Here is a 25520-nt window from a genome sequence, read left to right as displayed (position 1 = left end):
TGGTCACTCTGGCATAAATAATCCCATCGCTGGAAAATGGCATATGGCTCACAGCTCTCAATGTGATAGCATTGTCTCAGATTCATGGAGAACTCTGAATAGTTTTAATACAGGGTATTCCCATTCGGCCTTGCCACTGCCCCCAGTGTCTTGACCAAGTCTTTCTGGTAACAGCAGCTCATTTCAGACAGAATGTCTTCTTCAGTTTCCCCATCTTGACGATTGGCTTCTCATTGCCAAGACACGTCAGGAAGCCTATAAGTCAACCTCATCAGTGCTTCAGCTACTTTCCTCTCTAGGAGTCAGTGTGAATTGGAAAAGTCTGTCTTTGCTCCACTGTGGACTATAAACTTTATAGGGGCCACTGTAGATCCAGTCATGGTGACAATTTACCTATCAAGGGACATCAACAACCATAAGCAACCTAATAGATCAGGTTATGTACAACCCTCGAGCTCCAGTCAGAGCTTGTTTTTCCCTCCTGGGGCACATGGCTTCATGTACTTACATAACTCTAGGCACCTGACTCCATCTAGATTGCCTTCAGACGGCGCTCCAGATCAAACACAGTATAATACCATAACAAGAATTTCTTCCAGAGTCACGTCTACCCTAAAGTGGTGGAAGTATTCCCATCAGGTACATGTAGGCGTCCCCTTCCTATTGTTCTTGCCAGGCCAGGTGATCGTTACAGACGCTTCTGTCTTACTGGTGGGCCCACATGGACAGCCATATGGCACAGAGCGCTTGGAGATCCCTAAAGACTGGGATGCACATCAACCTTCTGGCACCCTGGCTAATCCAAGAAGCTTGCAAGGTTTGTTTACAATTCATCTGTCCCAACATGTCCACATAATGTCAGATGACAAGACAACCCTCTTTTTCACCAACAAACAGGGAGAGGCGAAATCAGTTCCCTATGTGTAGAAGCAGTCACCCTGTGGAATGGTGTATCAGGTATTGAATCAGCCTTTCAGCAGCTTATCGAATGTGTTGGTGGACACCCTCAGCAGGCATTTTGCCATGCATCGCATGACTCAGTAGTAGATAGCTTCCTCATTCAATGTGCTCCCCCACTCGGGATCTTTTTGCCCTTTGAATGAACAAGAACAGCAACATATATTGGTGCAGAGGAGCTCTAGGACTATGCTGTTAGGTCGATGCTCTCGACAGGCAGACCACCTGAGCTATGCCTTTTTTTCCCTTACCACTCCTACCTCAGGTGTTTCGGAAAACTCGTCAGGATAGGGCACCGTCCTCATCACCCCCAGTCGTCGCGCAGACAGTTTTGGTTCTCAAATCTCCTGTGATTGTCATCTCGTCCTCCATTCAGCATCCAGTCCTTTCCCAATCTCTTGACCCAGGAGAAGGGCAGGATCAAGCATCCCAATCCCAAAGTCTTACTCAACATCTGCAGAGCAGCTACATGGAGTTCCAGCCCCACGTTTGAGAGACCGTATGCACTAGTGCAGGACTGCACCGCATCCTTTGCGACAGCAGTTCTCCGAACAGCTCTGCATCCTTGCATCCTCCTCCTGCTGGTCAGTTACCCACAGTGGAATACACATAGGGACCAGCACTCAAAGAAGAAGAGGAAATTACTTAACTTGTGGTACAGATAGGGACCACACATCTCAAAGAGCTTCCATTTACCACAAGGAAAGTAACTTCCTCTTTACATGTAATCACAAAATTCCTGAAGTGGGCCTTTTGAGAAAAACACCATGGGCTAGATACACAAGGGGAGTTAGGCACTCCAGTGCTTAGCATTGCAATACCTAACTTTTAGGTGCCTTGCTGCCTAGAGGAATTCACAACCCTGAGTTAGGCACCCAGTCTCCCTATACAATGCCTAGGGAGAGTGAGGTGCCTTTAAAAAAAAAAAGGGGGGGGGAGGAGCGGAGCGGCATGCTGAGCGGGGAGCCGCCTTAGCTAGCCAGTAGGAAATGTTGGGGGGCGGGGATGCCCCCCAAATGGAGTTAGGCTGGAGGGAGGTGCTGTGAACCCTCTCCTGGAGTTAGATGCCTAACCCAGATCAGCCCTTTCTCACATGCATGAAGAAGTGCTGGTGCCTCCCTTATGCTCAGTTCTCTGGCCCAGGTGAGTGCTGAGTTGTAGTGTTGTACTCACTCACTCTGGCCCAATGACGGTATATTTCAGACAAAGGGGATATCTTCAACAGGAGGGATTGGGAGAGCCCCGCTCCAAAACACCTCCTGTAGCCCATTGGTTAGGGCACTCACCTGGGATGTGGGAGAGCTGGGTCCAAGTCCCTCTCTGAATCAGGCGGAGAAGGGATTTGAACCCAGGTCTCCCGCATCCTGAGTTAGTGCCACTGGGCTTGTGGATGCCACCGCTCACACCATATTTTGTGCAGAACCTGATCTGATAGCCATGTTCTTAGGCATTCTCTGGGCACCTCGACCAGAACAGGTCCTGAGGGCAAGATGCGGGGAAACCCGGAGTTTGTGAAGCCTGCTGAAGCTTAGGCATGATTTAGGCCCTGAGCTGCTTGGTGCTGTCAGAACTCGGGTGGCTTCGTGCAGGCCCAGTGCTGCTGGTCTCTCCGGCAGTGGGGAACCAGCTCTCATTTTCCCAGCCTGGCAGTGGGTCACACCAGAATGAGACTATTGCTGCAAGATTACAGTATTTTCATTGAAGCTCCTTTCATTCTTAATTTCCAGTCTCTGCCGTCTGTTACTTGGCCTATCTGCCATGGAAAATCTACATGCAAGAGAGTGTATATAATTTCAGCAATGATTTCAGCGGCATTATAGCAGATTCTTAGTATGAGAGTAAAAAATACATCTGTTGTAGAAAGAGGAGTAACTAAATAAGGAGGGGAGGATGTTAAAAGCTGAATAAAATAGTTACCTCTTGTTTTACTGAAGTAATGGGCTTTGTTTTATATTAACTGATTCCACATATTGAAAATGTTGAAGTTGAATAAAGCTATACTTTAAAGTCTTTGAAACTAAAAGTCCTTTGTCTCTGCCTTCCCTGTCTAGGGGGAGAGGTCTGAAACTGACTGGTGCGTATGCCACCTTTAGAAAAAGCAACAAAACAAAAAGCAGACCTCCCGATTTGCTGTGAAGGGAGACGAACAGCCTCTCTCTCAGGAATGTGGCTGCTAAAAATCTATTTTGCTTGCTTGAGAGTAGACGTAGAGAATGATCACCACAGTATTTGCATGTCAAAAGGATACCCCTAACCTCTGAGAAGGGATGAGCTGCAGAGGCTTTGAAATAGCTAACAGTGATAGGGGAATGCTGGATTGTGAGGCTGAAAATGACTCGTCATAGGGGCAGGGCAAGACGATTTAATATAGCCATAAAGTTTAAGGCCCAAAGAGACCATTATGATCACCTAGTCTGACCTCCTGCATAGTACAGGCCAGAGAACTTCACCCAGTGATTCTGATATCTGTCATATCCTAGTTATCTCGATTTAAAGATTTCAACTGATGGAGCATTTATTACATCCCTTGTTAACTATTCCAATCACCCTCACTGTCCAAAATGTGCATCTTATTTCCAGTTTCAGTTTTTCTAGCTTCAGCTCCCTACCATGGGATCTTGTGTCTTTTCCTGATAGCTTACAAAGCCCTAAGTATTCGATATCTTCTCCCTGAATGAGTACTTATAGACCATGATCAAGTCATCTTTAACCTTCTCTTCAGTAGCACTCTGTGTGTCTGGCTGTCATTATAAGGCCTGTTTACCAGATCTCGGATCATTCACGTAGCCCTTTTGTCAAGTCTTTCCAATGTTTCAACATTCTTTTTACAGTGTGGAAACACCACAATATTCCATTAGGTGGTTCACCCCTGCAATACACAAAAGTAATGACATCTCCCTACTCCCAACTAGATTCACCTCTACCCCGATACAATGTGACCCGATATAACACGAATTCAGATATAACGCGGTAAAGCAGTGCTCCCTGGGGGTGGGGGGGACACGGGACTGCGCACTCTGGTGGATCAAAGCCAGTTCGATATAATGTGGTTTCACCTATAACACGGTAAGATTTTTTTGGCTCCCGAGGACAGCGTTATATCGAGGTAGAGGTGCAGTCACCTGATGATGCATTCAAGAATCACGTTAGCTCTTTTAGATGTAATATTGTTCTGAAAGTTCATGTTCAGTTGATTATCTACCATGAGTCCTAAGTTTTACTCAGAGTCACTGCTTTCAGGATACAATTTTCCAATCTGCATATACGGCCTATGTTCTTGTTCCTAGATATATGACTTGTATTTGGCTGCATTAAAATGCATATTGTTCAATTGATCTAGATGGCTCTGTATAAGTGATCTATCCTCATTCTCATTTTCTTCTCCATCAATCTTTGTGTCATCTGTGAACTTTATCAACAGTGACCTTTTATTTTCTTCCAGCTCGTTATTAAAAATATTGAATAATAATGTGTTGGGAATCAGTCCTTGCAGGAATCCATCCAGAGCATCCTCACTAATTTCTGATTCCTCATTAGTATGTACTTTTTGAGATTTTTTCAGTTAGCTAGTTTTTAATCTATGATATGTGTCATATTGATCTTGTGTAGTGCTAATGTTTAATCAAAACGTTGTACAATACCAAGTCAGATGCCTGACAGAAGTCCAAGTTTATTATGTGAACTCACTTACCTTTATCAACCAAATTTTTAATCTCATCAGAGAATATTAAGTTCTTTTGACAAGTCCTATTTTCCATAAAGCCAATTAGTTATAGTACTATCCTTTAGTTCTTTACTGATCAAGTCTCATATCAGCCATTCCATTGTTTTGCCCAGGATTGATGTCAAACTAACAGATTTATACTTACCAGTTTATCCCATGTAATCTTTTTAAAATAGTGACACAACATTGGCTTTCCTCCTGCCCCTGGGAACGTCCCCAGTTTCCCAAGATTTATTACAAATTAACATGAACAGTCCAGAGAGCTCCTCGGCCTAAACTCTTCAGGGCAAGTTATCCAGACCTGCTGATTTTAAAAGGTTTAACTTGAATCGATTCTGTTTAATATCTTTCTTATTTACTGTTGAAGTAGAAAGTATTTAATCATCATTAGACAAATATATCATCCAGTTTTCTTCCAACAACCGAGCCAATAGTTATTCAATACTCCTGCCTTAGCTGCATTATCATCAACAATTTCATCTAGTAACAGACCATTAGCGCTGCTAGGATTCCTTTTGTTCCTGATGTATTGTTTTTAAATCTTCCTTATTGTGCCTAATCTTATTGGCGACGGATTTTTTCATTAGGAACTTCCGCTTTCCTTATCATTAGCATGCACACCTTAATTTCTATTTACATACATTGCAATTAGCTTCCCTTTTTTTATTTGTTTCATATTTATTTTTGATTGCTGCTTTCTCATGTCCCGTCTTAACCAGCATGTTTTCTGTTAACCAAAGTAGCCTTTTTTGGGTCAGGGGCAGGACTGCTGCCTGAGGAATGGTGTGGAGAAAATTGGAAGTAAAAGCACCCTGAGTGAAAACCAGTTCCTCAATGGCATCTCTGGGATCTGGTTCAGTGAAAAATGCTATTTTTACTGGGACTTCGGTCAGCTTAAAGATTTCAGTACTCAGCGAATGTTTTGACCTTTTAATGGGGAACGCTAACTTGCTGCATTTGTGTTAACACCAGAGTGCTCTATATGCTTGGTCTGTTTTGTGTGTGTCTGCACATGACTGTCTCCCCTTTCTTTCTGTATACCCTATTCTTGATCAGAATAGAAAGGAAACTTCTGCCTGCAAACCACAAATCTGCTGTTCATATGCTTGTTAAACAGGGTTCAGCTGCCTACAGCTTTCCAACCACAGACTCGTGTGATGATGGCTAAGACTAAAAATAAGATTTGTGGTGGATTAGGGAAGGCGTGTTCATAGCCCATGAATGAGCCTGAATTTGCTGCTGAGAAGAGATAATATGGGGAAAGGGTGCTTAAAGGTATTTGACTCAATGAATGACAGCCTTACATGCTGAATGTCCCCCTCCCAAAAGAGGTTATCTCTTGAGATTCCCTTTGACCTAGAGAGTGAAGTGGATTTTGACCAAGGATGAGAATTTCAAAGCCAGGGTAGAGAGAAGAGGGGAAATTCAATAGCATGGTGGAACTGTAGGTCATAATGTGACCACAGCAATGAATGGACATACAAGGCAATGGAAAAGATGTGTATGACCACAGCTGTAGTGGTAAGAGTCTCTCTTAGTAACCCAAGTCATTGACATGAATCATAGACTTCCTTATTTTGTTGATGGCTGGGAGCAAAAAGGCTACAGTAGTTTGGTTAATTATTTTGATGCCAGCTTTCTAGAGAATCATAGATTGTCATTCTCTCAGTATTAACTCATTCCAGTCCAACTCCTTTCATCTTTAAAACTACACCTCATTCTCCATGCTGAGAAAAACAACCCCCATTTGAGCACTGCTGAGTTTATATTTCCCTGCTGAGCTCTCTCTTTTTAAATAAGTTTCAAAACACATTTTAGCTCTCACAGAAGAAGAGGACAATAGCACAGAGTAGAGCCGTGCATAGAACGACAAGTGCTGTGTAAATTTCCACCCACTGCAATTCTGCCAGTGCCCCTCAACTCTGTTCTGCAGCATCCCTTGCTATTCTCATCTTGGTCTTCATCACTTCCCCTCTCTGTCTCTGTGGGTGCATGTCAATCCTAACCTGGACCCTGCTTCTCTTCCAGTCCTGGACTTCTCCAAGCTCTGCCGATGATTCTCAGTCCTAACCTGTGGTACTCCCAAGGAGAGAGTGCTGGATCTTGACAAAATGTATTGTTCTTTTTTTTTTTTTTAATGTGGGTAAATGGGGAAGTAGGATGAGAGTATTACGCTCTCTTTCACTGGGTACCTGAGGTAGGATTTGAACTTAAGACCCACATAATGAAAAGCTGAAGAGTTAACAGACCAGGCCACCAAACTCCATTCCACAGTGAGTTTTGCCACCTTTCTAAATATTTCTTCTTCAAAGTTAAATGGGCATGCATTTTTTAAGACATACATTTAGTGCAGTGTCTAGCACCATAAGGTCCCAATCTGGTTAACCCTATAGGTGCTTTCACAATTTACCTATTGAAAGAATACAGTTTAAAAAAAATCAAGATTTAAAATCCTACATGGAGCATATTGTTTACCTTAAAATTAAAAATCAACATAGTTTAAACGAAAAGGTCTTTCTCCCTTGCCAGGACTCCCCATCACATGCTCGTGGCTGCTTGAAAAACAAAATCACATTCACTCAGTTCAGCTTCAGCACAAGTGCTGAAGTAGCTGCTAAGGTCTATTCAATTCAAAGGCTCCAATTCTCCTCACGGATTAATTCACCTCAACTAAACTGAGCTAGTTGTATCTGCTGTGGTTGTTCACCCCACTGTGTTTTCCTATCAGAGAATTTATTACAGTAAGGTTATTAGTTTAATAGCTTCATCACTTTTGCCACAAACCTATTAACTCACCATAGTTCCTCAAATCACAACAGGATAGAAGTGAGGGAGAACTCCTGCTACAAAATCAGAATGATTTAATTTTATCTAGCACTCTGCACGTGGAGCACCTGCTCCCTTCCCATTAACTCCTATTCTCTTTGTGAATTCAAAGTGCTGGTATCTTGGGTCTGGTCTTACCCATGCAAGTTAGCTCTGCTGGAGTGGACAGGTTAAAAGTGATGCCACTGCTAATTATTAGTGCACCAGGACCTTGTATAGAGAATGGGGGGAGGAGTTCAAATTGTTCACTGGGATTTTTTTTTTAATACTTCAGTGCATTTATTGATACATTTCAGAAAAATCTAAAAATCAACCCATCAATAATAATAATAATAATAGAAGAAGAATGTATAAAACCTTTAAAAAAGAGACAGCTTGTCTGAAGTGGGGATTCCAACTCCCAGGTACTGTAGTGCATCCTGTCCTTGAAGATGAACTTACTTGTAAAGCTTGACCACCCCCTTAATAGTACTGCATGTGCAACATGTCTTCACCAACCCCATGATATCAGTGCTGAACAAAAGGGTCCTGGGGAAGCTCTGGTTGTAATTGTTTCCTTCAAATATGGTTTATGCAATCTTTATGTTTGAAAAAAAAAAAAGCATTCCTCTGTTCAGTTTAGGAACCTCTTCAGAGTTTAGCATGGGACTGTATTGTTGTGTTGAACTAGAGCTGTTGGATTTTAATTGGGTCCATAGTTATCTTGAAATTGTGTCCCTTCGCCACAAATCCAGTTCAGTTCTGCACTGACACAAGGTCTTTGTACCTGAATCTTAATGTCTAGTTTTAGGTACCATATGGTCTCAAAATGTGAAAAGCAGAGACTGAAGTCATGTGGGTGACTTGTGTGGAACCAAGACAGATAACTATCAACATTAAGAGCCATTATCTGCGTCCATACAAGTACCTTGTGGCTGGTCAGCAGCAAATGACTGTAGGCAAGGCTGCTGAGCTTAGCGGAAGTCTGGCCCAAAATAGATAGAGTGCTTTATGATAAACAAATACCCAGGCTACTTAAGAGGCAACTATACAAAACCATAGTAAGGTCAGCTCTTCTGTAAGTACCAGAGACGTGGGCGACCAAAAAGGCACTTGAGAAGACATGAAGCCATTGAAATGAGATGTTGGAGGGGTGGGAATGGCAGTGGGAGAGGTGACATTGCTGGCCACATGCAGAATGATGTCATCGGGAGAGAGACCAAGGTCTGTGATATCCGGGCGAAGCTGCAAGAGAGGAGGCTGAGATGGTGTGGTAATGTACAAAGGATGGATGAAGGGGATCCTGTTAGGAAGGCATTTGAGATTGGAGTTCCGGGGTTGAGAACAAGAAGATAGCCAAGAAAATGGTAGTCCCATTGTGTACCAAGGGATGGAGTGAATATGGAACGAGAGTTGGACTGGCGAGCCTGGAAAAGCCTGATCTGGTGACCCATCCCCTGCTAGTTGGGAAAAAGGAAAGAAGAAGAAATCGTCTCAGGACCATGTGACTGTTGGGCTTGACTGTATTATGTTGCCCTTCTTTGAGTTATGGTCCCTATTGTATTCTACTGGGGGTTTATGCATGTGCAGCATGCATCTGGAGCTGGAGAATTTGAAAGTAATAGCGTCTGTTGGTCCGCATACGGGCCATTGCCTCACCTCATGGTTTCATCCAAGGAGATAAAGGGAGGGGTAGACCGACCACATCTCCAGTTCTTTCTCACTGCCGCATGGTCCCAAGAACCTCCAGTTGCAGGTAAGTAACCTCCTCTTGTTATGGTCGTGTCTAGAGGCCCCAGCTGAGAATGGGGTCCCATTGCTCTAAGTGCTCTACAGACTTAGTCAGAGGTCTCAATACAATTTACTTTTGAAACAGATGGCATTCCTGTGCTGGCATTCTAGAAAGGGGACAGTGTTCAGACTCCAGGTCATTCTTCAACTGAGATATTCTGCCATGGGATTTGTTCAGTCTGGATAGTATATGATGGAGACAGAAACTGTTTTAAGAGTCTGGGATTTTATTCAGCTTCCCAGTGACTGCTGCAATCATAACTCACTGAGGAAATTTGGAAATAACTGGCAGGAAAAAGGCTCCTTTGAACGCTGATCTGGTAAGTTCAGGGTGGGTTCCTGGGCAGCGCAAACCATAGGCTGAAACTTACTTTCCTCTGCTGTTCTGAGACAAAGACCTAAGGAGATAGATTACCTGCACACTCTTCACAGTTTCAAGGGTTGAGTTCTGGGTGACAAATCTGTACAGGCATGTTTCCCTCAGGGGAACGCTAACTACTACCCACTTCCTTAGGTAGCCCCAGCGCTCAGTCCGTCAGACCTCATAACATCCCAAACCAATAGAAATGAAGGACAAAATAGCAACTAAACAGAATACAAGATGCTCCGAGCTATTACAACAATGAGTATTTCAAACTGCTGTAAAAGTACCTGTTTCCATGGGTGCTGAGTAACTGATGACTGGGACTCTTAGTAACTGATGGCGGGATGGATCACTTGATGATTCCCTGTTCTGTTCATTCCCTCTGGGGCACCTGGCATTGGCCACTGTCAGCAGACAGGAGACTGGGCTAGATGGACCTTTGGTCTGACCCAGTACGGCCATTCTTATGGACAGAGGTTACCCAGACTGTACTGGATTGCAAAGGAAAACATCATGGCTGTACTGCCATCTGGGTTCCATCAGTACAGTGACTCTCTCCGCTTGTGCTTTTTACTGTGGTCCTGGGCTAAATACACAGTGAAAGAAAATCAAGGAGTGAATTAGGATAGTATTGTATTTCTTCCAAATCCTGCACGTGAGCTGTGCAGCACCCATCTCCTCCCTAAGTGTCAGTGTGAGAAATAATCAGTTGGCAAACAGTCCCACTCAGGATGTCCCCGGGTGGTCTTCTGTCACAGTGTGGTGGCTGCTTTTCATTCCAAAGAGAGTTCTTGCTTCCTCTTTGGAAGAATGCTCCTCTTGGTTTCAGCTGAGGGAGGGAATAGGGGAGTTAACAAGCTGGAAAGAAGAGACGTTTACAGGAAAATTAGCAGCCTGGAGAATCTCCCTGGTTCCTGAAGAGCTCTTACAAACTGATGAAACACAAAACAATCAAAACTATCTAACCATGAAAGTGGTTAGATAGTTTGCTACACACTGAAAACAGAGGGTGACTATAAGTGGGATTTTTATTTTTTTTATAATTTCAACAGATATCAATGTTTATTTTAAGAATTTTTTTATCAATTTAAATTGTCACAATTGTACAAAACTGTGTTTTAATCCTTTTATTTTACATTTTCAGTTGTGGGAAATTAAGGGATGTCAGACAATGGGGTTGCTCAGACAACCAGGATTCAAAAAGTTAAAGATTTATAATTATTAAAACACAAATTGTCAACAGCACATGTCAAAATATACAAAGTAAATATCTTTAAATCAATAAGTTCTCAACCAGCATTTTTCTTACTTTGCCTCTCTGTAAATTTCAATTATTAATCAGTTAAAATATTTTTTCATCAGTTTGTCTATACAGTGAAATTGATATTTACCAATTAAAAATCTCATCCTTCCAAACCTCTGGACACCAAACCTGCTTCACACAACCACAGTCACTGTGTGGAACTTGTTGCCAGGGGATGTTGTGAAGGCCAGAAATATTACTGGGTTCAGAAGGGAATTAGACAAGTTCCTGGAGGATAGGCCCATCAATGGCTATTAGCCAGGATGGTCTGGGACACAACCCCATGCTTATGGTGTCCCTAAACCTCTGACTGCCAGAAGCTGGGGCTGAATGACAGGGGATGGATGGATCACTGGATAATTGCCCTTTTCTGTTCATTCCCCCCTGAAGCACCTGGCATTGGCCGTTGTCAGCAGACAGGATACTGGGTTAGATGGACCATTGGTCTGACTCAGTACGGCCGTTCTTATAATTACAATAGTCTATACACACACACACACACACACACACACACACAGACACACACACACCCTCTGGTACTCGCAGCCATGGAGCGGGGGTATGGGTGGGGGAGTTTGGCCTAGAAATTAGAGCAGAAGACTGGGGAGCCAGGACTCCAGGGTTCTGTTTCTGATGGTTGTGCCTTGACTCCCTGATTTTAAACAAGTCACTTTCCTGTCTGTGCCTCACTTTTTAGCAAATGGGGACACCAATATGTCCCTCCTGGGTGGGATGGGGGGTTGAGGCTACATCCCTGAGTGGCTCTAAGGTGCTTTGGATTGGGGGTGGGGTGGGCACAGCCAGTGGCTACCCCATGCTCTCATTACACTCCCGACCTGGTAAAGTGTTTTACAGCCCTAGCAGACTGGCAGAGTGCTGGTCTCTGACTCTGTTCCCCTCTTCTCCCCTCCCCAGAGCCAAGCAGCCATCAGGGAAAGGAACAAAGAGCAGGTCTGGATGTGCCAGCAGTGGGTCTAATGGGGGGAGGAAGAGGCTGGGGGAGGATGCACCACCTCTAGGAGGGGTGAGCTCGCAGAGCCACTGGTGTGTGTCCCCTGCAGACCAAGAAGAAAGGAATCTCTGCCCCCCAGGGTGGATGGGGAGGTGAGGCCCCAGGCTGGCAGTGGCTGCCCAGCCCTGTGTAAAGTTGCCAGTGGGAACCCTCTGTGTGCTGGCTCGGGGGTCAGGGTGTGGAGGTGTGGGGCAGAGAGCCTGCAGAGGTTTGCACCAGCCCATGGCCAGGCTGGGATGTGATGTGGCATATACTGTGCTCTAGAACACCGGTTGTGGTGGGGAGGAGGAGGCCTCAGGGTGTGGAGCAAGAGCCAGATCCTAATTCCCTTTAATTTCAGTTGGAATTAGGTACCTAAATACCATGAGGATCTGGGCCAAGATCCTCAGCCACCTGCTGTCATCACCGTGTGCGGGTGGAGGATACACCAGAGTCGCCCCCGACCCACAACATTCCTGGCTGGCTGCTGGAGTATTTGCGTGGCACCGTGCCATCCAGCTTGCTTTGCCCTTCTCTGGGCCCCTCCATCCCAAGGTTTACAGGCAGCCATTGGCCACCCTTACAAACTTTGGTGCTTTAACTGTGCCAGCAGAGTTAAAGTGGCAAAAACTCCTAGTGTAGAAGCAGTTAGACTAGTATAAAATTACTTAGGCTAGTGTAGTGTATTCTGGTTTGGTGATGCCAAATAAGTTCCAAATGTATGAAGTATTTTGTCCCAGTGCAAAGGCACCAGTACGCTGGGGGGGAGGGATAGCTCAGTGGTTTGAGCATTGGCCTGCTAAACCCAGGGTTGTGAGTTCAATCCTTGAGGGGGCCACTTGGGGATCTGGGGCAAAATCAGTACTTGGTCCTGCTAGTGAAGGCAGGGGGCTGGACTCAATGACCTTTCAAGGTCCCTTCCAGTTCTAGCAAATGGGATATCTCCATTAATTATTATTAGTAGTACTAAAATCATTTCCCAGCCAATATGGTTGTGCTGAAAAATCATGATGGGTCAGGGCAAATGGGCTTTACTGCCAGGTTATTCCAATTTAAATGCCTGCATGCGTCTGGTTTTATTTCTACTCCTAAATAATCAGATGTGCCTCTGGTTGTGGGCTCTCTGCTTTCTCATGTCTCCATCTGAAATGGTCATTTACAGGCTTGGATTTATTTATTTAAATTAATTGACTATTAAAGCAAGAGAAAAGAACTTGTTTGGGGAAGGAGCTACTCCAAATATTAGGAGCTGTTACAATTACTTCAGGAAAGGAGGAACAGAAGCAACTGACCAGAGCTGGGCCGTCAGTGGAGAAGCAGTTTGGGGCTTTCTTCATCATCATGGACTGCTGCAGTGACCGGTCTTCTACAAACTGTACAAGGCCCACACCCTGGGCTAGCCTCTCACTGCTGAGCCCTGCACCTGCAGCTCAAGTACTTTGGACAGCAACCTTTATGGTTCACAGCACAACGCTCCTTAGGCTGTACATCTTACACTTTGTTTTTGGAGGGGGGGAACAACTTTTGAAGAGTGTGCTAACGGGAATGCTCAAAGCTTCGCCAAGTCATTCACCAGGCGGCAGATGAGAGAGGAGCAACACAAGCAAGCTGTTCCCTGTGTCCTGTGTTTAGATTTCGATGCTGTTTTGTAATGCAGGGCCTGATGGATGGATAGATATTTAAAGCTACCAGCTCCGGGCTGCCTTCATGTAACCTGTGTTTTGGCAAACAGGCGCCTCCGTGGAGCAGGTTGTGGCAGACTCTCTGCTTTTGATTTGTGTTTCTTTTTTACTTAAACATCACCTGGGGGATTGAGACAGCGGTCACGGAAGATGTGGGGCTCAAAGCTCTGTTGAATAAGTTAGCGTGCATTCTCCCACTGCTGAACTTGTTCCTGCTGCGCTGTGCCTGTTGGCAGGGGAGTATCCATAACTCAGGGAGGGCAGGGCAGACATACAGGTCCTGGTGTAAGAGGAGAGGAGTGTGAAAACCTCACCACCTTCCTCACAAAACCTGAAATGCTGTCTGGGACTATTGGCCCCCGACAGAATCAGCCTTTGGCTCTCCTTTGGCCAGCCCTGCTCTACTGGCAAACTACAACGGACTATTTATGGAACAACAGGATACTAAACAGTTTATAAAGGCAGAGTCTGTTTACTTCTGCTGTGTAGCTGGTCATTTCAAGTGGGGATTTCCTCATAGGTCCAGGATAAAGAAACTTGGCTTAAATAAACACACATTTGTAAGGAAACTGATCACCCTACACTGGAATGGCTCAACAGTTCACTGCTGTTAAACTGTCCTGGATCAAGTTCTGTTCTCACTTACCTTTGAACTTCTTTGGGTTTCATAAGAATAACAGTATTTGGCTCCTTGCATGTTGTGAGCATGTGAAATTACTTGGGGGTTCCTTGATGGTACAGTAAGAGTAGAACTCCTTGCAGGGATTGGAGCAATGTCTGTGGCTTTCCCTTTGCTTTCAGACTGCTATTTGAAAAGCATTTTTCTGTGGTACATATTAGATCAAGAAAAGAGAAGTTAATTCCCTGCAAAAAGAGCAAGACAGTTTTCTGTCCTGCTCAGCCAGCCAAGTAGGATTTTCTCCTGGGTTCTGCAGGAGAGGTAATTTTAGCAGGAAGAGGAAGTGTCCTTGCCCTCCTCCCAGTTCAGTGCGGCAGCCAATCTGGGAAGTTCCCAACTAGAGGGCTTGAAGTGTCTGAGAGATACTGACTGCGGAGGCACCCCTGCGTGACATGCTTCTCTCTGGCCACACAACTCTGGTAGATGAGAGCTAGGGCACTCCCAAATCAAGCCCAACAAGGAGGCATGGGAGCATCTGGAACTAACGGCTTTGTTCATATCCAGCAGCAGGACTTGGCTTCCCCCATGTGGCAAGGCAACAGAGATAGGCAGGGCCTAGACAGAGCCCTGACCCAGGGTCATGGAGAGTCTAGGGAATGGACTGAGCTACCCTCACCAGACAATGACGTCTCTCTCTGGATCTGGCAGAGGACCCTGTCTGGGGAATGAAGCTGAAGGGAGCCTCGGGTTCCCTTTCTATAAACTGGTTAAAGCTGGGAAGCTTGTGCATTAAAGTATTTCTCCTTTAGGATCTTTCTAGCATTTGATGCTAAGACCCTGACTACTCTAACAGAAAACGCGTCCCCGTCCTGCAACCCTTCTCCTGTTTGCTTCTTGCTTGCTGCCAGATTAGCTGTGTAGCAACGCAGTTCTTGCAGGCGTGTAACACTTCAGCATGTGGTGTGTTTTTATTCCTGGAAATCCTGGAGGAGGAAAGAAGCAGCCCCCTCTCTGGGTAGCGCTACGGCCGTTGTGCACAGGTAGCATCTAGACACTGCTCTGCTGTTTGAGTTTGAGGAAGCAGTGACAGTAGCAGCCTTCTGACAGGAACAGGAGCTGTACCGGGAATGCAGCTGCAGCAGGTGGCTGTAAGACGCAGAAAGAACCCATGCTGAGTTTATCATGCCGGCCATTAGAACGATCATCTGTCAGTGTCGAAACCAAACACACGTGCTGGGGAAGTCACGGAGTCATTGTGACAGATGCCATTTGGGGGGGTCACCCGTACAGACTCCTTTTAACGACTGGAGGCGCACTTTTTAAGCAGTTTGTTGTCTTTGTTGTGAAATGTTTGTCTTTATTCATGCACTATTTGTTTCACTTTGGTGAAGGTACTTAGCTTTTTACAGTGAGGGGGAGTGCGCTGAAAGTCGCCCCCACCAGTGAGTTTATTATGGATATTTTCACTGACAGGGCTGTCTTTATTCAGTTAGATTCAAAATATTTCAATGTCATTTTATGATTAACAGAAGATTCCATAATTAAAACAAGCTAATACCAGGAGGGTGGTTTATTCTGAGATAATCCTGTCTCTAGCTAGACGTAGGGAATGTTTGTCTCGTGGGATTGCAAAGCCTTCCTTGTCCTATACCCCCTTTACTCCACTGAAGTCAAATCAGCTGAGTTGTTTCCCAGCACACTAATTGCTCTTGGTTTATTATAGAGACTATTTGGTGCCCTTTCTGGAGGACTGTTTGTTCCGGACAGCATGTTTTAGTATATGTTTGTATGTGCTGGCAGATTTTTCAGGTTTTTATTTTTTTTAAAAGGTCACCCTGGGTTTAGGAAAGTTTAGAGAGCAGCAACAGCTAAAATAGACACAAGTAATTCAAACAAATCTAGAATCGTGGAATTCTCTTCATTCTAGATGCTTCTCAGTATGAACTGCCCTAGAATTGCCAAATGACTTGTCTGAATTGACCCGTTCAGAGCCGAACTCTGTTTCATTTGTTGCTTTTTGTGCATCGCTGCCTTAGGGCTTTCATAGTCTTCGAACCCTGCGATTGGTGACTGGTTTATCTCTGTGCTGCACGGCTGTCTCCCTGCTGCATCATTTCAGTCATTCCTGGTGGCCACAGCCCAGCCCGGAAGCCACTCTGTGCATGCATTGCTCCTGTGGGCTGCTGCATCGTTTCCAGGTCACACTGTTCCATTTGCTCCATGGGCTGCCAAGCCTCCGTCTCCATGCTGCGCCGTTCCTTTGGGTCACAACACTGTTAGCATGCACCTTGGGCCACTGGTCAGCTCGCAGCAGCAGCGTGCCATAGATTCATCGCCTCGTTCTACTCACACAGGCTATTGCTGCTATAATAGGGGTTCAGTGCTGCAGGTGTTGCATTACTTTGTTGTCTCTGAATGTGTAAGACCTGTTCAGCAGCCATCCGATAATGATCTGATTGGACTAGTTTGATGTGTTGCCATGGTAAGCAGCACTGGAAATAGCAAATAACTGTAAGGGGCGAGGAAACCTGAACCTTTCGAGTTCTGGACTGGCTTCCGAAAATGGAAGATCAGCAAGGTGATGTGGGAGCCCTGGATCCAAGCCGCTGAGTAGTGGAACTAAACTGTTCTGTGAGCGAAATTACGTATCATACGGCGCCATAAACCATGGGATTCCATTCAGGAATTGCTTCACAAACAACCTCAGAATATTCCTAAGATTTGACCTTTGCCTTCCATCTGCTCAGCTCAGCTCTCATCTCATCCTTAGGGATGGGGGAGGAAAAGGAGGGGAGTGAGATGAGGCAAAAGGATCCTGTGATGGAGTGTCTACCCACACTCACCCTGCAGGGTTTAATGCAGGCCAGATAGGCCAATTAACCAATTTGGCAGCTAATTAAGGAGGCTTAGCTGGGCAGGAATAGGCAGGGCCTATAAAACCCAGGATCTGAAAGGAAAAGGGGCTGCTGGGAAAAGACAGACACTCCCACGAGAAAGGGAGGAGTGAGTGGAGACTGCAGGCTGCAGTCACTCCCTGGGAAGAAGGAGGCGGCTTTGGGAACTGATAGGCCCAGGAAGACGAGGGGAACCAGTAGCAGGAAGAAGCCCAGGGAGAGTGTAGTGAGGGCAGAGAGACAAGGCCCAGACTGCTGATCTGAATGCCCCTGGGCTGGAAGCCGGAGAAGAGGGCAGGCCTGGGTTCCCCTACCAGCCACTGGGTGAGTGGCACCGAGGCACTGAGCGAGAGGACTGCCTAGGTCTATCGAGGGGCTAAACCCTCCCCAGAAGGGGGGAACACGGACAGTGACACGGCTGGAGGGCCAAGCCATGAAAAGGACACTGTGGTTCTTGAGGCTGCGAGAGGGGTTGCAAGCAGACGGCAGAGACAGAGTGATGGTGTGCGCAGCACGGACGGGGGGCGTCAGCCTCGAGCTAATCCCCAGAGTACCGGGAGGAGGTGCCATTCTGGCCGTGAGTGATGTGACCCGTGACAGGTCCCAACATGTCTGTTTGGAGTAGGGAGGTACCCCAATTTGAAACAAGTGATCTACCTCTGCCAAATGCTTCCACGAACCAGCCCAAGGAGTTGGAGCCTGGGATGTTGACCAGATTGTCCACCTTCGGGATAGAACAGAGGAAGGATGATGCTTTAAGCTGGGATATCACCTAATTCCTGTCATTAATCAGAGGGTAGTGAAACCTGCTCAGAGTGTTCTGGACACTCCTGGAATGCAGGACAAGAGAGAACAGAAGATCAAAAACCAAACTCCATTTGGAATAACAGAAATCCAGTGTTGAGGGAATTCACTCAAAGGTGACCCAAAATGTTATGTGTCAGTCTCGTGAGAAGTTTCTGAATTATAGAAATGTCAGGCTGGAAGGGAACTTATGTGGTCTTCAAGTCTAGTCCCCTGCACTGAGGCAGGACCAAGTAAAACTAGACCATCCCTGACAGGCGTTTGTCCAACCTGTTCTTAAAAACCTCCAGTGAGGGGGATTCCACAGCCTCCCTTGGAAACCTGGTCCAAAAGTTAACTACCCTCATAGCTAGAAAGTTTTTCCTAATACCAAACGTGATATCCTATATCAAAAAGTGTTACATGCAGCACAGGGGAAATCTATATTAGACCTCACTGTGACCCATAAAGAGGAATTGATCACAGAACTAAAAATTAATGGTAACTTAGGTACAAGTGATCATGACACAATTACATTTGTTATGTGCAAACACAAAGTCCAGACCAGTGAGATATGTATATATATTCTTGGTGCTTTAAAAGGGTCAATTTCACGGAGCTGAAAACAATTATGGGACAAATCAGCTTGAGGAAGAATTTAGTGAGGAAAAATGGGAATTGTTTAAGAACACCTTACTAGATGCCCCAAAAGCTACAATCCGACAGTCAAGGAAGAAGGCCATATTGGTTTAAAAATGACTTGGTTTAGGGAGGAAGTAAAGGGAGCTATAAATATAGAACAAATGGAAGAAAAGGGAAGCTGATAGTAATGAATATAAATCAGAAGTTAGGAATTGTAGAAAATTGGTGAGGGAAGCTAAGGGACACAAGGCAAAATCTATGGCCAGCAGAGTTAAGGGCATGAAGAAGTTATTAAAGTATATTAGGAACAAAAAGAATCCTAACAATAGTATTGGTGCATTACTAGATAGAAATGGTAAAATTGTCAATAATAAAACAGAAAAAGCAGAAGTGTTCAATAAATATTTCTGTTCTGTATGTGGGGAAAAAATAGATGATCTAGTCAGGTCATATGCTAACACTCTTTCCATTCCATTAACATCTGAGGAGGATGTTAAACAGCAACTACTGAAGTTAGAACATTTTTAAAATCAGCAGGTCTGGATAATTCTTGCATCCAAGAGTTTAAAAGAGCTGGCTGGGGAGCTAAGTGGACCATTGATGTTGCTTTCCAATAAGAAGTCTTGAAACACCAGGGAAGTTCCAGAAAACTGCAAGAAAGTTCTTGTTGTACTAATATTTTAAAAGGGTAAATGGGATAACCCAGGTAACTACAGGCCTGTCAGTCTGACATCGATCTCTGGCAAAATAATGAACAGCTGATACTGGACTCGATTAATACAGAATTAATGCCAATCCACGTGGGTTTATGAAAAATAGATATCAAGTCAGTTTGATAGGATCTTTTTTTGATGAAATTACAGGTTTGGTTGATAAAGATAATAGTGTTGATTTCTGTAAGGCACTTGACTTGGTACCAATGACATTTTGATTAAAAAAACTAGAACAATATAAAAGTAACATGGCACACATTCAGTGGATTAAAAACTGGCTAACTCAGGTCTCAAAATGCAATAGTAAATGGGGATTCACCATTGAGTAGGTGTTGATGTTCTAGTGGGGTCCTGTAGGACTCAGCTCTTGGCCCTACGCTATTTAACATTGTTGTTAATGAGTTAGAAGAAAACAAAATCATCACGGATAAAGTTTGAGGATGACACAAAAATTTGGGGAGTGGTAAATAGTGAAGAGGACAGGTCATTGATACAGAGAGATCTGGATTTCTTGGCAAGGTGGGCACAAGCAAACACTATCTGTTTTAATATGGCTAAATGTAAACGTATACATCAGGGACAAAGAATGTTGGCCATACTTACAGGATGGGGGATTCTATCCTGGGAATCAGTGAGTCTGAAAAAGGTTTTTGGGGGGGTCATGGTGGACAATCAGCTGAACATGAGCTCCCAGTGCGACACTGTGGTCAAAAGAGCTAAGGAGCAGAGAGGTTATTTTACCTCTATATTTGGCACTAGTGCGACCGGTGCTGGAATCCTGTGTCTAGTTCTGCTGTCCACAATTCAAGAAGGATATTGCTAAATTGGAGAGAGATCAGAGAAGAGCTACCAGAATGATTAAAGGATTAGAAAATGTGCCTTCAGTGATCGATTCAAGGAGCTCAAGCTATTTAGGTTAATCAAGAGAAGGTTAAGAGCTGATTACCGTTTATAAGTATGTACATGGGAAACACATTTAATAATGGGCTCTTCAATCTAGCAGAGAAATGTATAACACGATCCAGTGGCTGGAAGTTGAAGCTAGACAAATTTAGACTGGAAATAAGGCCTAAACCTTTAACAATGAGTGTAATTAATCTTTGAAACAATTTACACAGGGTCGTGATGGATTCTCCATAACGGGCAATTTTTAAAGCAAGATTGGATGTTTTTCTAAAAGCTCTGCTCTAGGAATTATTTTGAGGTTGTTCTCTGGCCTGTGCTATACAGGAGGTCAGACTAGCTATCACATTGGTTCTTTCTGGTCTTGGAATCTATTAATCTATGAATAAGGTAAATGTCCCTTGTTGCAGAATAAGCGTTTTACTACTTGTTCTGCCTTCAGTGGCATGGAGAACAATTGATCATTGTCCCCTTCATAACTGCCCTTAACATATTTGAAAACTGTGATTAGGTCCCCCCTCACTTGTCTTTTCTCAAGATTAAACGTTATGTCCAGTTTTTTAACCCTTTCCTCATAGATCAAGTTTTTAAAAACCTTTTATCATTTTTGTTGCTCTCTTCTGGACTCTCTCCAATTTATCAACATTTTTCCTAAAGTGTGGCATCCAGATTTGGACGCAGTGCTCCAGCTGAGGCCTCACTAGTGCTGAGTAGAGCAGGACAGTCACCTCCCATGTTTTACATACGACACTCCTGTTAAAAACCCCAGAATATTAGCCTTTTCCACAACTGCATAACATTGTTGGCTCATATTCAGTATGTGCTGTACTGTCACCTAGCCAGTTATTCCCCATTTTATAGCTGTGCATTTGATTTTCCTTCCTAAATATAGTGACTTCTCAATTCTTTATTGAATTTCATCTTGTTGATTTCAGACCAATTCTCCAAGGTCATTCTGAATTCTAATCCTGTCCTCCAAAGTGCTAGCAACCCCTCCCAGCTTGATGTAATCCGCAAATTTTATAAGCATATTCTCCACTCCATTATCTAAGTCATTAATGAAAATATTTATTGGTACTGGACCCAGCACTGACCCCTGCAGAACCCGCTTAGATATGTCCTCCCAATTTGACAGCAAACTTTGATAATTACTCGTTGATCTTCAGCCAATTTTGCACTCACTTTATAGTGATTTCATGTAGACCACATTTCCCTAGTTTGCTTATGAGAATGTCATGTGGGAGTGTGTCAAAAGCTTTACTAAAATCAAGATCTATCACATCTACTTCTTTCCCGCATCCCCCCCTAGGTCAGTAATCCAGTCAAAGAATAGGGTTAGTGGCCAGTCCTGAATCACAAAGATCATTTCAGCTCAAAACTCCTATTTACAGACACTTTTAATTTGGGGGGGTCCTTAATGGAGTGTTCACAAACTTGCAGATAGATGGCAATGCAGGTTGGTCATGGAGAAGGGGAAGTCTTACTTCTGAACCATGTTGAAGTCTTCACTACTGCAAGTTACACTTGCATTTGTAAACTAGATTGACTCCTCTGGTTTGGACTGAAATGGCAGCCTGCAGATGAGAAGACCAATTGTGGGAGATTTTGAAGGCGCTAATTTTGGTATGGTTAATTAGCATTCTGTGTACTGCCTGGGTGCACTTTTTGCATTGAATTGATTCAGCTCTGTGTTTACTGTCATGTATTTGTTCCCATGTCCTCCCCTCAGCGTGATGGTAAGGAGGGTTATTTCTCTGAAAGAACAGCAATTGGGGCTCTGGCTTCTTACGTAGGAGGATGAAGGAAATGTAAAAGGACGATAATTCTGGTGCGAAGGTCAAACCTCTGCCTGCTAGCTACTTAGGGGACTCATGTTGAAGGAAAAGGCAAATCTTTCCCATTTCATTCTAAAGGAGAAGCATCTCTTGAGGGCACTGCAGGTGAAGTAGCAAAGCCCATGCCCAGTGACAATCACTGTATTTTCCAGCAGCGTTATCTGTCATGTGTCATATTGAAGCTACCTGTTGTTAGCATTAATAATTGTATGCAAAAATGAACATTAATGCAGCTAGGTGTATGGCAGATATTGAATAACCTGAGTCATTTTAGGTAATTTTTTCAGAAGTGCCTAAAGCTTGTGAGTCAGAATGAAAATATCAATAGAAAATGTTACATGTGAGCAGTGTTGCTTAGTTAATGTTAAAAAGCTGAACTTTGGAATCTCTTGGCTTTTGTGTGGTTGTATTTTCAACTTAGTGCAATACCATATTAATGTTAGCTTTTAAAAAAATTTTAAAAGGGAAGAGACAGTGACCAACAAAACAACAACTCAAAAATCCTTCACTGCATGCATTCAGTATTCTAAGCAGTTCTAGCTTAAAGGTGCCAGGAAAAAATGAATAGAAAATACTTTCACAAGCTGAGAGAATTTTTGCTATCTCGAACCATTCATACCTTTGAAAGCACTGAAATGCTTTTCTCCAAACCTGTATTGTTTCCAGTGATCACAAACTCTGTAAAATAAACTAAGCTTGAGGTCTGTAGATTCAAGCCATCATTTTCAAAGTTGGATGCCTATAAATTAAGTAATCCAAATCCATAGTTTAGGCATCTGAATAAACAATTGACTGATTTTTTCATAGGTACTTCAGTCAATTAGAGCTGTATGTGTCAGTACCTCTGAGCACAAGACCTCTTTTAGCTAGGTGCCTAAAAAATGGATTTAGACAGCTTGCCGCTAGGAATCCACGGTTGAAAATGTTGCCCTCCATCATTGCTGAGCAGGAATGCACAACATTCTATTTGCTGCATTTGGAAAAAATGTCTTTCAACTCCAGCAGGCATTACTCAGAAGTGACTTGACTGAGTATGTGCTAAAGCTTTCTAAAATAAGTCCCCTTTGGGGTGAAAGCTATTATGGATCAATTCAGCTCAAAAGACATTTGAAAAGGCTGTGTGACAGGTGCCGAGGCCCTCCCTGGTCACTAGCAATGTGGGGCTTCACTCAGCTCTGCTCCCTCCTTTCCTCGCACAGGTGCTGGGGAAGATAATGAGGTAAGGCTGGGGTCTCCTGCAGGCTCCTCAGCTTCCACAGGGAGAAGGCAGACATCTCCATGAAGGTAGCGTCTTGGGAACTAGGAGTATGAATTAGAGGTGTGTCTTTGGCCTGAGTGCAGTGGGTTGTGTAGACTGGTCAGTATGTAGAGTATGTGATAATGTATTGAGGGTAAGCGGGTTTTATGGGAGTTTAGAGAAAGTGCTATGGGGTGCGCCAAAGATTTAGGAAATGGGATGGTTGGGGATTCAGCCGGTGGCAAAATGTGGAAGGGTGTGAACCTTAACTCCGAATTTCCCTACGTGTAATATAGTGTGTTTCCCACCCTAATTGTGTCTTAACGAAATGCCTTGTTTGGATGTTTCACAGTCATAGCAGAGCTTACCAGTGGCAGTGGTGGATCCACATGCTGGGTCCATGTCTCTGAAGATCCCCTGGGTCTCAGAAAGCTCCAGCCACAGGCTCAGCCTCTGACCGCTTGGGCATACTTCCTAGGCACAGACTCTCTGCCTGGTGCCACCTCTAGGAATGGAATCCTGTGGTCCAACTGCCCTGGGTCCCCAGGGTCAGTGCTGATCCCTCGGTTGCTCCAGCACATCTTCCCCAGACCTCCATCCTTGTGGGTTCTCGGATTTACAGTTTAACCCTTCAGCAACTTGACAGTTGAAGCAAGTAGGACACAGATGTTGCAGAGTAATTTCTAAACCAATCTTTCTTTACTCACAAACAGAGCAAAGGAGATACATAGCTGTAGGCAAAATAAGAGACACCTGTGATCAGCTCCCTCCCTCGGAGTCCTTACTACTCCTGAGCGTTCTTTAGGTTTGGGTTGGTGCCTTCGGAGTCCCAGGTTCTTTCTGCTGGACACTATTTCACCAGGCTCAGGCTTCTCTGACTCCTGCAGCAAGCTCCCTTCAGCTGGTTCAGGTCCTGTGGTTACATTGTGTTCCCAGAACTTCCCAGAATCTGTCTTTTAAAAGCCAGTTCCAATACGTTGTTTCTTTGTTCCTTCTTTCTGCTGGGGATTTTCTACTGCTTCTACATCTCCACCTTCAGGCAACGTGGACAGAACTGGTTTCATCTGTGCTATGGCCGTGCCGTTGTTCTAAGGTTCTCCAGTTTGAATGGCAGGATATTCAGGTTAATGACTCAGTTGTTCCTGATCTGGAAGATACATGAAGCCAGCCCTGGTAGCAAATGGGTGATTCAGTATATACCAAGACATTCAGTGATACAGCAGTTTCATAAAATCAATCGGAATTTATAAGTTTCAGATAGACGAATTTCCCAAATATCATAGGGAATATAAGTTTATATCTGAATTTTGCCCAGCAAGGGTTCCATGAATGTTGGAAGTACATTAAATATGGCAGACGTATGTGTGTTCTTTGTGGGTTGAGTTGGGTACTCCAACACTAACTACCTTTTGAATCAGCAGGCGGTCTGCTCTAAACTACTTGCTGGTTGGATGGATTTTGCAACTCCTGAGGGCTCTGCCTACAGGATGATCCTTCTGAGGTCATATTGGGATCTCTATTGGGATTTGCCGTGCTTTCTGGTGGATTTGTTCCTTATTGCTTTATGCACAATGCTATGAATTCCTGTCCCTGATTTATAAAGAAGGATTGAACATTGGGCTGCTGCGTCTTCTGTGATACAATTCTGTACCATCCTGTGAGTCTCCTGCTGAAAGCCTCCAGTAATGAAAATACTAGTTCAGTGTGGAGAAGATTTCGGTTGAACTCAAGGACCCAGAAGAATGAACATAAGACCTTTTCATTCAGCCAACAATTTACAGGGTTTTTTTTATTCTAACAACCAGTTACCTCACTATCACCTCCCCAAACTCCAACTTTTTCTTATACCCCCTCCCCAGCTGCCACCAGGAAGTGTAACAGTTCACAGACATGTGATTTGAATTAAACTACTGCTGTGCCCCATGTTTTTGTTCTTTAAAGGATATTTCATGGGGAGGGTAAAGCTTTCTATTTCTGTCTGCCATCTATCTAAACTGATCTCTTGCTTTGTGCCTTTGCCAATCCAATAGGCTTGATGCTCAAATGATGTTAAAAATGAAACTCTCATACCAGAGAAGTGGGAAAACAATTACCTCCTCTATTAGACTTCAGAAATGTCATGGTTTTATCCTGGTTGACCCCACAGCTAGGTACAAGGTTTTGAAGCGAGGTCATGTGCTCTGAGCTGTGCCCTTTTGGAATGTAATCGCTTCTGTGCCAATCGCTGGATGAGTCATAAAAAGGCTGTTGAGAACTAAAAGAGAAGCTGATGCATTT

At 44.2% G+C, this 25520-nt stretch overlaps 1 protein-coding gene across 16 annotated transcripts in view; it reads left to right on the top strand.

The window, feature by feature from the left end:
* Positions 1 to 25520, top strand: part of ST3GAL3 (ST3 beta-galactoside alpha-2,3-sialyltransferase 3) — a 383098-nt gene that overhangs the window by 173286 nt on the left and 184292 nt on the right. The gene's annotated exons all lie outside the window — the stretch shown is intronic.

This window comes from Trachemys scripta, chromosome 8 (assembly GCF_013100865.1).
Source record: "Trachemys scripta elegans isolate TJP31775 chromosome 8, CAS_Tse_1.0, whole genome shotgun sequence".
Lineage (NCBI taxonomy): Eukaryota > Metazoa > Chordata > Testudines > Emydidae > Trachemys > Trachemys scripta.
This window is presented reverse-complemented; position numbering and strand designations above follow the sequence as displayed.